At 35.4% G+C, this 12597-nt stretch overlaps 1 long non-coding RNA gene across 1 annotated transcript; it reads right to left on the bottom strand.

The window, feature by feature from the left end:
* Positions 1–8830: 8830 nt before the first annotated feature.
* Positions 8831–11534, bottom strand: LOC104910626. The gene is made up of 3 exons (XR_004159746.1): positions 11319–11534; positions 11101–11209; positions 8831–10119 (listed from the first exon to the last, which is right to left on the bottom strand). It is a non-coding gene; the product is annotated as an uncharacterized LOC104910626 (long non-coding RNA).
* Between the last annotated feature and the right edge of the window lie 1063 nt (positions 11535–12597).

Raw genomic sequence — 12597 nt, 5'->3', positions numbered from 1 at the left:
TATTCTGAAAAGATGTAGATATCAAGAAAGAAATATTTCTGGGCTCCTTTAGGACCTTGGCTTTGCATTTATTCATACATACATCTTAGCAAAGCTCCTAACTTCTAAGTGCTCCACAATAGTACACTTACACATTCCTGTTATCTATGTGACTTCCAAGTCCAGGTAATTTTACTAGCTGTTTTCTCATTAAGTGTACATTTGCACATTAAATAAAGTTTATAATACTCGAAGCACTCATCACTGTAACAACGAAGTATTTTCTATAATAATCTTCCTTGAAGTCAGGATATTAATTTATCAAGACAGTGTTTAAGACATAAGGAGATGACAGTGCTTTACGCTCAAGACATATTTAAACAATCCAGTCAGTTCATAAAAATTAAAGTGACTAATCTTTTAGCGCTTCCATATTTATTTATTTACCCATTTCCTTTGCAGCGTAGCACAAAACACCACAAAGACCTGGGAGTGGAAAGAAACAGAGCAAACAGCAGCTGTAGTTGTAAGAAGTGATCGCTACTTCCAAAATAAGTTTTAAGCCCCACTCCTCCTTGCTGTTGAAAGGGGGTAATAATTTCTGCAGGTGGCCAGAAAAATGTGTTGCACCGAATATCTGCACAGCTATATTCCTGAAGGATATTACAAGTATGCCTGCTGCCTTGCTGATGCTCTTCCTTTGAGCCAAGGACATCTTCACACAATAGCGATGCATGTTTCGAAAGGTACCAAAAAGGACTCCACTGAAAGAAGAACTGTACATTCAAGAGCCTTGAGACTCTAAAGAAAACGCAGCAAGATATTTCCTAGAATAGCATAGCTTATAACTAACATACTCTTAGATACTTATTGTGCAAACCTGCCACAAATATCATTACACATTAAAGAAAAAGTTAAACTGGTGAATATTAGTACTTAAACAACCTTACACATTTGCACAAGACCCACACAACCATAAAAACTTTATTCATCTCTAATAAATCACTCCATTTATTTTAACAGTATTAGCATAAATCCAGAGGATAACATTTTTCTGCTAAGATTTACAGTGATGTAACTGAGGTCATCACTTGTTTTCGTAATTTTTAATGCATACTTATTTCTATGAAAATTTAAAGTTTTGCATTCATATAGAAAGGATGATTCTGCAAACAAAGTATAAGCTCTATTTTTAATTTGCCTGTATGCTTCATACTGCTTTGTCTGTGCACAAAGAAACACATCTATATAGCAGTGTTAGATTAAACTTCACATTTAAAGACATATTCAGAACAAGAAAAGCAAGCAAAAAGTACAGGAAGAACTGCAGTTTCACAAGTTGCCACCAATCTGACTTTCACTACTGTCCTACCTCTATGCAGAAGTGATTTTTTTTTCTTTGCAGAATCACAAACTGCATAAGGCTTGTACATTAATTGTGATCTGAGAACATTCCTGGAAAGAAGGGAGCACATGCAAAATTCTGATTTCTGGAGTTCCACATCAAAACTTTTTCACATTCTATTCAAAGTGATTAGTTTCCCTTTATGACTAGAAAACCTCTGCAAACACTGCTCATTTGTAGTATCTGTCAGAGATCAGCAAGAGTACATTGCTTGCAAATCCATTCCCAAAGGAAGATAAACGCTGTTTTTGGTTCCCACATTTACACAGGGGATCATGATCTGTTCAGTATTTTCTATATATGTCAGAGTATCACACCTCAAACTTGAAACGCTGCATGAAATGTTTGCCAATTGGCATTTCTTCCCTTCTTAAGAAAATACACTTGGATTATATAGCAAAATAAGCCACTAAACTCCTACTTATGCTTTCAGTGTTCTCCTCGTGGTACTCACATGTACCTTAACACATTAGATTCTCAGTCTAGAGTAGTTCCAGAGAGTCTCCAAGGGAAAAACTTTAGGAGGCACTTGTTAAAATATTGACAATACATAAACTTGTCTTTTTAACGGCAACCACTCTACATTGTTTAGCACATTTAGCAGGATTTAAGGGTCACTCTAATATTGTCACAGACTTTCAGAAACGCTTGCGAGGTGGAGGGGGGAAAAAAAAAAAAAAGATGAAATACGCAGTCACAGCCAACAGGTCATGGGCAAGCACTGTGTGAGCAGGTGGAAAAAAAAAAATCTAGTGATTATGAAGAGCCTGATGACAGCTTTGGGTCTGCTTCTCTTATTCAACTGTTTCCACTTATATTCACTTCTGCATCTGTTGCAGATTTAGGCATGTTTTTATTAGTAAGTTTGAATCCATTGAAGCAGGAGAACGCGTCTAAAATACAATTAAAAAAGGAAAAGTTATGAAGACATGAAATGGTTCAGAGAAATAAATGAAGAAGGCACACTCTCTGCAAATAAAGGCAGGCACATTTTAATTGCATGTACACCATCTGAATGGAGACAAAGGGAATATAAGTTTCATTTCAAAGGAAACCATGTGAAAGTAGCTTGATTCAGGTAATCTCTCTTGGTATCTATTGCCCAAGTTGAATAATAGAAAATTCACAAACACTGTGTAAGCATCTCCCATACGATAAGCTTTTCTTAAGCAAGCTTTCGGTCATTCTTCTTACTTTAGATGTTATTTAAAACTCTTTTTACAATCCTACTTGTTTTCTCTGTATATGTGTTGAGAGAAGTGCCAGTTCAGGAAAACACCCAGTATGCACTTCAGATCCACAGTTGCAGCAAGAAAGCTAATTCCAAACAAAACTCTCTTCCTGAACTTTGGCCAGTGGTGTTGCATTTTTGCTTTTGCTTTCAAGATATTCAGTTATTTTTTTTTTTTACATATAATCTTATTTTAATATCTTAGCTGGTAGTCAGGGCAATATTTATCTCTAATATTTGGAGATATATGTAAAAGTATTAAAATAAACTATAACAAGGATGAATTTCCTTTGTGCTCCTGGGAGTACTCAAGTCTGACAAAAATTTTGAACAACTGCATAATACAATAAATTATATTTCCACTTCTAAAAAGTTTAGAGGCACTGCAGAACTTCTTAAGCACTAGATCAGCTCCTCTCTCAAAGGAATCTAAATGAATCCAAACATCTGTATTAAAGTGTAGTTACATGATATACTGTCTTGACCCAGACAGCATAGTCAATTTAAGATGTTCCCATGCCTTTTCTCCCTGATCCCAACCATTCCTTCCTTTCTTTCAGCTGCTCCCTGAAATTAGCCAATTTCAGAGAGCACTTATTAAAAAGAATGATGATAACTAATTTAGGACACAGGTGTTTCACCTACAGTAAAAATATCTACACATAGGTGCACAAATCAAAACACTCTCCAGATAAGCCTAGTATCTCCTAGATATTATTGGAAAGGATCATTTTTTTTTTTCTTTTAAAGCACACAAGTGATGTTGTCTATAATGTAATCTAGGGAAAATAAACAGGGACACAAAAAGTAGAGAACAAATATGAAAGTCTGGTCTAGCAGTCAGGGAGCCAACAGAGAGACAGTGATGTTCTGGCTACTTTTCCCAGAACTGCTTACCTTGTTACTCTGCAGTGCGGGAAAAATATTACTCCCAGTGTGATCTGTTCCACTGATTGGTAGTTAAGACAATCCTGGAAACTGGAAACAAGTACTCCAGTCCCTCATCTGAGGTGACTACAAGGGCTTAACCACAATACCAAAGCCAAGTTCTGCCACTGCTGTTTTAAGTAGATCAGTGTAAGAAGAGGACTTTTATGATATTTCCTTCAGGGATTGGTCTGGGAGAATAGTGTAAATGAGACAATTGGTCTTAGATACTGACTGGGTGCAATGCTCCTCTGAACTGGCTAGGACTGGACACAAGTGGATGTACAATTCTTTTGAGGTCTTTTAATTTTAAACGTTTTTTTTGAATTATAGTGCCCTGTAAGATAGCTTTCTACTTAGGCATCAAATTTGATTTGATGCTGACTTTTTTCAGATGTAATAGCTCCTTTGAATCTTCGTGTTTTTCAGTCAGTACTGTGTTCATTTCCCCCCTAGAAAAGAGATGAGATGGGCAGAAAAGCCACTCAGACAAAAAAAAGTAGATGTCTATCTTAAAATAATCATCACATGGGAAGAATCATATCGGGATTTAACTTCATCAGTGAAAATAATGTAGTTCATGAAATATATATAATAAACATATTGAAAGAATAATAAAACATCTGTGAACATAAACTCATTTTCTGAGAAGCAGTTGAAAATACTCGTCTCTGAAATGTTTTATAACAGTTTTTTTGTTTTGTTTTTTTTTGCAATTCCACAACTCAATATTCTGCTCAAGCTACAGTCACAGTGTGAAACCAAGCATAAAGTATGGTAAGATGATAGAGCATACATATAAAACTCACTTGCCAGTAATTGCTGACCTCACAAGAGCTTGGTTTCTTTCCATTTTTGGTCACCATACTTGGCAAATTCAGATACCTCTGGAACATTAAATCAATGAGGGGCTAAACAGACTTATTTTGATGGAATACAAGAAAATGATCCAGCCAATTCAGAGGGTCACTGACTTAAAAATTTCAAGCAAACAATCACAAGAAACGTCTTAAGACTTTTTTTTTCTCCCTTACCAATGATATTGTTACCTTCTGTTTTTCAATCTGTTTACATTATCTCTAACGCCACACTATATGAATCATCTAAACATCTGTGTACATTATATATATTGAGGATAAGTAAAACATTACAATCTAATAGATGTGGTACAGAGAAAACAATATTTGAGCTTTCCTACAATAAAATAGCGTTATTATCCCTGGCTGACAGTAGTCTCAAACTCGCAATTACCAATCACAGATACCTTATGAGCCCCCTAACTAGTCAGTCCAATACTGGCACAGCCGCAGACTTTGATTTTGGAAGTCCTAGATTTCTCCATTAATAAGACATCATAAACTAGAAAATAAATAAATCACACAGATATCATTACTAGCATTTAACTTCCCCAGAAGCCCACGCTCAGGAAAGAAATTTTAGGTGTAGTAAGTTCAGAATTGCATAACCATGATTTTTCTCAAAGAGTTTGTGAGTATGTTTCATTACTCCTTTCCTTACTTCATTAATCATAAAAGCCTCAATGTCTCTTTAAAGTAAGCCATTTAGCTTTAATCACACAGAGCTCTATGGAAAAATCAGTTTTCTAAATGTTATGAATAAATACATTTTTCAATATTATTGAGACAATATTTTATTTGTTAGAGAAATACACGAGTTCAGCAATAATTCTATGTATTTTTCCCCAGCCTGCAGAAGACTGCAGCACTTCAGCACAAGACTAGAATTACCTTCCTGGTACTCTTTAAGGCCCGTGAAATTCCTGATGCATTTTGGAAAGAATCAACCAATTACTCTTCAGAAATTGTCAAGTCAAGAACATGTTCATAAAACCACACAGAAAATACTCCAGTCTTAAGGGGTGGCACCTAAAATATTCAAACTACACTCTCTGAGGCCAGATCAGAATATGCAAAATGTACACTGGGTGGAATAGCAAGTTCACATTACCAACAGTTTCCCCTCAAACATCTAGTCTGACAGCATCGCAATTTTTATCAAGACAGACATAGCCTCACCAAATACACCTCTCTTCCTTAGAATCTAAGAATGGTTTGGGTTGGAAGGAAACCTTAAGATCATCTACTTCCAACCCCTCTGCTACGGGCAGGAATACCTCCCACTAGACCACATTGGTCAGAGTCCCATCCAGCCTGGCCTTGAGCACCTTCAGCATGGTGGCAAAAGCCACAAGATTTCTTTTTTTGCTTTAACTTTCCAAAACCTTAATTTTTATTTTCTTGTTAGTTTGCCGGCCCAGTGCACCCACAGTCACCCTTATCTTCCGATTGTAGGCTAGCTTACTAAGCAAAAGCCAATATTAGACTTGCACTGGGCCCAAAATATATTAAATATTTATACAAAACAAGTGCAGCACCATCCATAATCATCACACTTCAAGTAGTACTACTCTGACAGTTGCACATCCATACAAAAAAAAAAACAATGAAAAAGGGCTTGTGAGAAAACAAAAAACCCTCACACATCCCTAGATAGTAACCAAATTAAGCTTTTCAGTAAGTCTTAAAATCTATATCCCGATGGGTATGAGGAAATGAGCAAGTAGGGTTGTTGTTTTGTTGTTGTTTTTTTTTTTTCCTCCTTGGTCATTTCAAGAACAGTACCTGAAGAATTACATACTACATAAGGCATTTAAAAATATTTCTTCAGTAAACAAAATAAGGCTTAACATACATACCAGTCCTTTTAACTCAAAACAGAGCTGATGTCAAATAGGCTGCAAAGAACAAGATGTGTATTTAGTGCATGCACTAGTCTAAATAGGGGAAAAAAGATACAGGAAAGGGAGAAAACAGTATGTATAAATCAGTGCTAACATTTTACAGAGTAGAAAAGAAGATAAAATTGCCTATTTAGAAATGGATTTGTCAATTTTCCTTTGTTTCCTTCAATCCTTGAAGAAATTTGGTTTTCTCCAGAACATGTTTAGGGAGGCAGACAGGAATAATGCCCTGCAGTATCATCATATAAATTAAAGAAAATCAAATACAAAATTTTCATTAAGTTTTAGTGATATTTACGGGAAAAAAAAACCCTCTTTCAGCAAAAATTACAAAAACAGCTTTTGCTGACAGTCTCCATAAAACTTTATTACCCATTTTGTGAAACTGTAATTAATCACTTCATTTCTGCATACGAAACATTTCACACAGCTGTTGAAATTCATGGAAACACTTGTTGGCTATCAGGATCTTGAAAGCATTTTAAATATATTTCAGAACTCCATTTCATATAGAAAATACCTGGGATAAAAGAGATTAACTCAGGATATTTTTGTTTCTCATTCAGGAAGCAACTCATCTTTCTTAAACGAAATATCCACATGCAAATACGTTAATGGGCACATCTTAAATGGCATTGTTATGATTAAGCCCTCAGTATTCTGCTGCTGGGAAAGACTAGCACTATATTCTTAGCAGATGTAATGTTGGGATTGTTTCATACACTTCAGAGAAATTGCATCGTGTGATTTATCACCCTAACACAAGTGAAACAATGCTGACTGGAGTGCTGTCAGGGACAAATGACATTTCCAGCTGATTGAAATTTACTTAAGAACAACAAAGTTAGCATCTTTGTACAATCTTAAAGCTCACAAAGCAGTCTGGAGAGCTGAAATTTGCCAGATCTTCCTATAACTAGCAGCCATCCAACACCTACTATAAGCAAAGGAATTATATAGAGTAGATTACAGGGCCTGAGGCCACATACAGTCTAGTTTTCATCATCTCCGGAGAAGGATTTAAACATCACAGCTTCATGCAGATATAAAGTTTCCAGTTGAGATGGCCATACAAAACCACTCAAGAAAATAGAAAATCAAATATCTTTGATTAATACAAATCTTAGAACTTGAAAAACAGCTTTAAAGCATGCTGTGTCTCAATCTCTCTACTACCAAAAAAAAATCTAAGCAAAAGGTAAGGTTCAGTAAAAATGAGATTTCAATTCTTTGAGAAATAAATCAGCGTTCCAAGCCTCTATGCAGCGTATATAAACAGTGAGACTTTAAAGTTTCCATGTTCTTATTCCACTGAAATAGTTTTCAGTGGACTTGAGGTCTCTATTTTGGAAAGCCAAATCAACAGATAATAAAGAATAAAGCCTTTTTCACATCGCTGATTTTTCTTTTTTTCCAAAAGAATAAAGCAAATAAAAAGTAATTTAATTCATCAAAGAGATCAAATATTAAAGCCTCTTTAAAAAGATTTTGATCTTAATATCTTGGGTTTTTAAGTTCTAGTCAACATCGCATTAACTGTTGCACTAACAAGTATAAATGCAGTTCCTGCCTTTCCTCTGAAGAGCCATAAATGTGCAATGCTTTCATAATTTAGGTAAAGATATAAATCTCAGCTCCAGGTGTTCCTGAATCACTTCCCATAACCAGCAGTGAAACTACTCTTGTCCAACGCTGACTAAATTTTGAGTGGTTTGTATGAATAGATTTGTATAAATTTGAATTATCTTAAGATGGGAATATAGTAAAAAAAAATTGAAACTTACTGCCATATCTACTTTCTAGAATATGTATTAAATGAACTTGAAAAACAGCTTTGAAAATCCATCTGCAGAAGCAATACACAAAAGTGATAAATGAGGACTGAACACCAATCAGATCACAAATTTAATTGGAAGAAATACAGTAAGCAATTAAAAAAAATCACAACCTGGACTAACAATTCAGTTTAAATTAGAATTCGCAGTTATTCGTCCAGTTGAAAACAGCTATTCTGTGCTTTGCTCTACATCAGAAAAGCATGTTTATTGAGTGTAAAACAGTTCAGGATAATCAATATTAGCAGTGGTCATTTCAAACAATTCCCAGGCACAGAGTGTAAACCTTCTTCAGGGTTGATCCTAACACCATTCATGCTTCTATTTTCAATGAGATTCTGAAACTCACACCTAACACTCCCTCCCTTTTCACTAGAAAGTCCTCCCTCGTTATCTTGACTGAATGCTTCAATTAAAAAGAAACACAGATGCTCACACTTCATTCCCAGGAATGCAAAGGTTCAAGGATGCACTTCCGGTTTACTTAATTAGAAAGAAAATTAACTTAAAACGCACTGTGAACATGGTGCTGAGGTAGATTGCATGAATAATTCTTATTCATATAGCACCACCCAAGACCCTCCCTGACCACAGATTCATTCTCTATATATTCATGGATTCTCATATATATTCATATATATTCATGGGGTTTCTCTAGACGCAAGGGCTGCTCCAAAAGTAATGCCTCCTATTATGTTGATCCACAACATCAGAGGTGGATGTTGGTGGTATGGGAGCCAAGACTGAACCTTCCCAACAATATTCCAGTGCATTCTGTTGCCACACAATAGATAGCAGCAGAGGGACAATCTGACAGAATGATGTCTGACATGGAAGTACACGTAAAGCAAAGGTTTTTCACTGAATTCCTCCGTGCAGAAGAAATGGCACCCACTGACATTTATTGTTGCTTGATGAGACCAGTTTATCTGTCCACCAGTTATCACTTGTCACTATTTTACTCTATACTTAGAACAATAAATTCCAATTCTAAATAACTTTAACATCCAATTTCGCTACTGCACTTAAGATTTTGGTCCTGGCTAAAAGCCTCACAGTGAGCATGTGCACATACTAACAGCCAGCAGTACCTTCTAAAGATTCTTCTTTCTTAACAGCTCTGAAAACTAGTTAGCAGAATTGAGTCCTGTTGTAAATTCAACATCTATTATTCACAGAAGTCAATCACAGGTGTGTACCACAAAGTAAAGTGTCTTGCAAACCTATGGTAAATATGTGAAACATATTCTTTAGTAGCATTTTTGCTATGGTTTTAGTATTAAAGGGAGAAAATATCAGAGCACTGTGCATCAATAACCTGGTGGGCTACCAGCAGTCTGAAAATGACTTTAAAAAACCTCTATATTTGGATTTACACACTGCTTAGCAACTACATGAAGGAGAACATTATCTGTGAGAAAAACACTTCATACTGAAAGTGATATCTTATATTTTAAACAGTGGAAATTTACAAACACATATGGGGAAGACGACAAAACACGCTTGTTAAAGTTACGTATTTTGCATCAGTAAGGATATAAAGCACCATCTACAGAAATAGGAATAACCACTCCAAAAAAAGATGTGTGCCAAACAGTCTACAGTTACAGGTATTTTCTATTCTGAATATAAGGGAAGTACGTCAGTAAACACTAGCAAATGTTGAATAACAGCAAAACACAAAAGAAGGTCATTGTTAAAGCAAAGTTTGGAATAGGCTAAGCTACTTCTTCAACAGGAGCCAAGTAGAACACTGCAACACCGAGTGCACAAAAACACACATAACTCATATAAGTCTTGTTTAACTTTCAAGCACAAAAACAATACAAAAAGCCCAATTCAAACTACACTTAACAAAAACCTGTGTAGAATCCATGCATGTAACTTAAGAAGTTTTAAAAAATCCTCAGATGTGTCTTATACCAAAACCCTCAGGTTTTCAGTAGGAGTTCCATGCACACAAGCTAAGATTCAGGGTCATCTAAATCAACAGAGGATATGCAAAAAGAAATGTTAGGTTGGAAGCACATATAAATAGAGTTATTTAAATATATTTAAAAAACCTCTGTTGATATGAACTGCATTGTAAAATAACTTCTGATTCAGCAACAGCTTTAACTATGATGTATTTATTTTTAAACTTCTTAATGGTAACACCATTTAAAAGTAGAAAAAAAAAAAGAGTCAAAGATCCTAGTTTTGTGTGAGAGATTAGGAAGCTTTTCCTCAATGCAAGAATAATCTTCTAATTACTAGCAGAATAGTGCTAATTATTAGATACTATAACACAGTACACACAACTGTTAACAACCTTTCTCATGCCTTTTCCGAGTAAAGGAAGAGAGCCATCTTTAGTCAAAAGCAACAGTTTCTTCAGCTGTCATCTACTACCTTGCTAAAAAAAAAAAAGCCCTTTACCTTTCTCCTTTTACACAACTTGGAAATAGTGTAAAATGTTTATCTTTCTTATAGAAGTGTAAAATCTTTATCTTTCTTATTTCTCAACTTCTAAATCACCTTGAGCTTTGAAACATTTCTGGAAGAAACAGAAAAGGTGATTCTATTGAGGAAAAAAAAATCCTCGATAAGAGATTTGATGAGCAGGTATTTGTACTAGAGTAAAGCAGAGGAAGGAGCCAAAGGGAATATTACGGATTTACGGATAAGCATCAGAACATTTTCCATTTTAGAAAACCAAATAAGAGTCTTGCAGGAGAACAGGGAAATGTAACACAGGAGGTTTCTGCTTATCTAGAAAGTTATGAAAGGCGCAATTGCTTTAGAGGTAAAAAAAAAAATAGCAGGGCAAGTTTAAGGAAACACACATGGATACATTGTATGCAAAGCATTTTAAGGACCTGAAAATAAATAACGAAGTAGCCTGAGGAAGAAGGGTTAGACTGCATAAATTAAGTCAAAAAGATTATTTCTAGCAAGTTATTTTGTCATAAATGCGACCTACCTGTACATCAAAGAGGTGCTGAAGCTTCATGTAAGCAGAAGCGGTTTGGACCAGCTGTACTTCATTATGAGTTTCTTGCTTAGCTGAGGGTTAGTCCCTCAAGTCCCTGCTGACAGATGTTTGAATAATACTTTATTTGGTTGATTTTGTAAGAACGGGCTGAAATGATTGCCTTTGCTGACAGGAACTTTAATGGTAACCTGAATTTGCAATGTTACCTGTTTCTCACAGGTCATCTGACATAATTTCAGCTATGTAAGCTAAGTAGCTTCGAATCTTTCTCAATTTCAAAAGAGACTTCTGGGTAGCCTTAAGGTCTCAGGCAGACAAGATGCCGAAACTTAGGGAGAATGTGCTTCAGAAACCTGAAAGTGAAAGGAAAAAAGCCTAGTGTCTTTTGTATTAAGCAGATCCCATGGTTAAGTGAACTGAGAGGCCAGTTTCTTTTTTAAAGGTGCTTATCTTGGCAACTTTTAAGTTCCAAACAATAAGTTATACCACTGAAGCTGTGAAACCACACTCCTCTTGAAGGATGCTGCACTTGTTCTAAAGTTGCAATTTCTGCAATTAACCATGAAACAGGCATTCTTGAGCATCTTAATTTTTAAAGAATATTGGTGAGAAATCGTTTCCAACATTCTATGTACTGTTCTGCCAATATTTTTTCCAAATTGATCACAGTTCATCTACACCTAAGATACCAAAAAGAACTCAACCTCTGACATAAGAATGAAGAATGTACAAGAAGGCTGGTGAATGCTAGGACAAAGATTTAATATGTATTATCCTTCTTACTAATACAGCTCAGCAGTCAAAGCTAGAAAGTAGAAACATCAACTTCAAACGTATGCATAAATGTTCTTGACATGTTCTATCTGGTGATATTTTTGTGTGTTAACCTCAAGGTTGATAAGATTGCAAAAGCTGGAAAAGAAATGAGAATCTGTTTTGAAAATGGTCCCGGAATGAAAGAGTTGCTGACAAATATAAGAGAGGATAAATGATAATTCTAATTTGCATTGATAAGTCCTGAGCTGATTCTGCCTACTCAAAAATGAGATCTGGAACATACAGAGCAGTTTGGGAATTAAAATGTTTGGAAGACTATTGTCTATGAGTTTACTCTCTATTGCCTCTCTCCAGTCATGCAATTTATTCAAATGTAGTTACCATTTTACTAGTATATTCAAGTACAGATTCCCTGATGTATTTCCTAGTATTTATCTTTCTAGTCCATCACATCTCTCATGGTTCCTGCTCTTGAAGACTGTAGAAAGTCCAGTTGCTTCCCTATTCTAAAAATATCCTAAGTGATATAGATTCTCCATCAGTAAAATAGGATGAGGGAAGAACAGCAATGCTTTAGCCATAGAAATTGACTAATCTTGTTTACTTGTTCTATTTGTTGAAGATACTTACTAACACAGATGCCACTGCATTAATAGCTCTCTCTTTCTGTAACGCAAGGCATAAAAGAAAGAATTGTTAAGTTAGATA

The sequence above is a fragment of the Meleagris gallopavo genome, chromosome 4, assembly GCF_000146605.3.
Source record: "Meleagris gallopavo isolate NT-WF06-2002-E0010 breed Aviagen turkey brand Nicholas breeding stock chromosome 4, Turkey_5.1, whole genome shotgun sequence".
NCBI lineage: Eukaryota > Metazoa > Chordata > Aves > Galliformes > Phasianidae > Meleagris > Meleagris gallopavo.
This window is presented reverse-complemented; position numbering and strand designations above follow the sequence as displayed.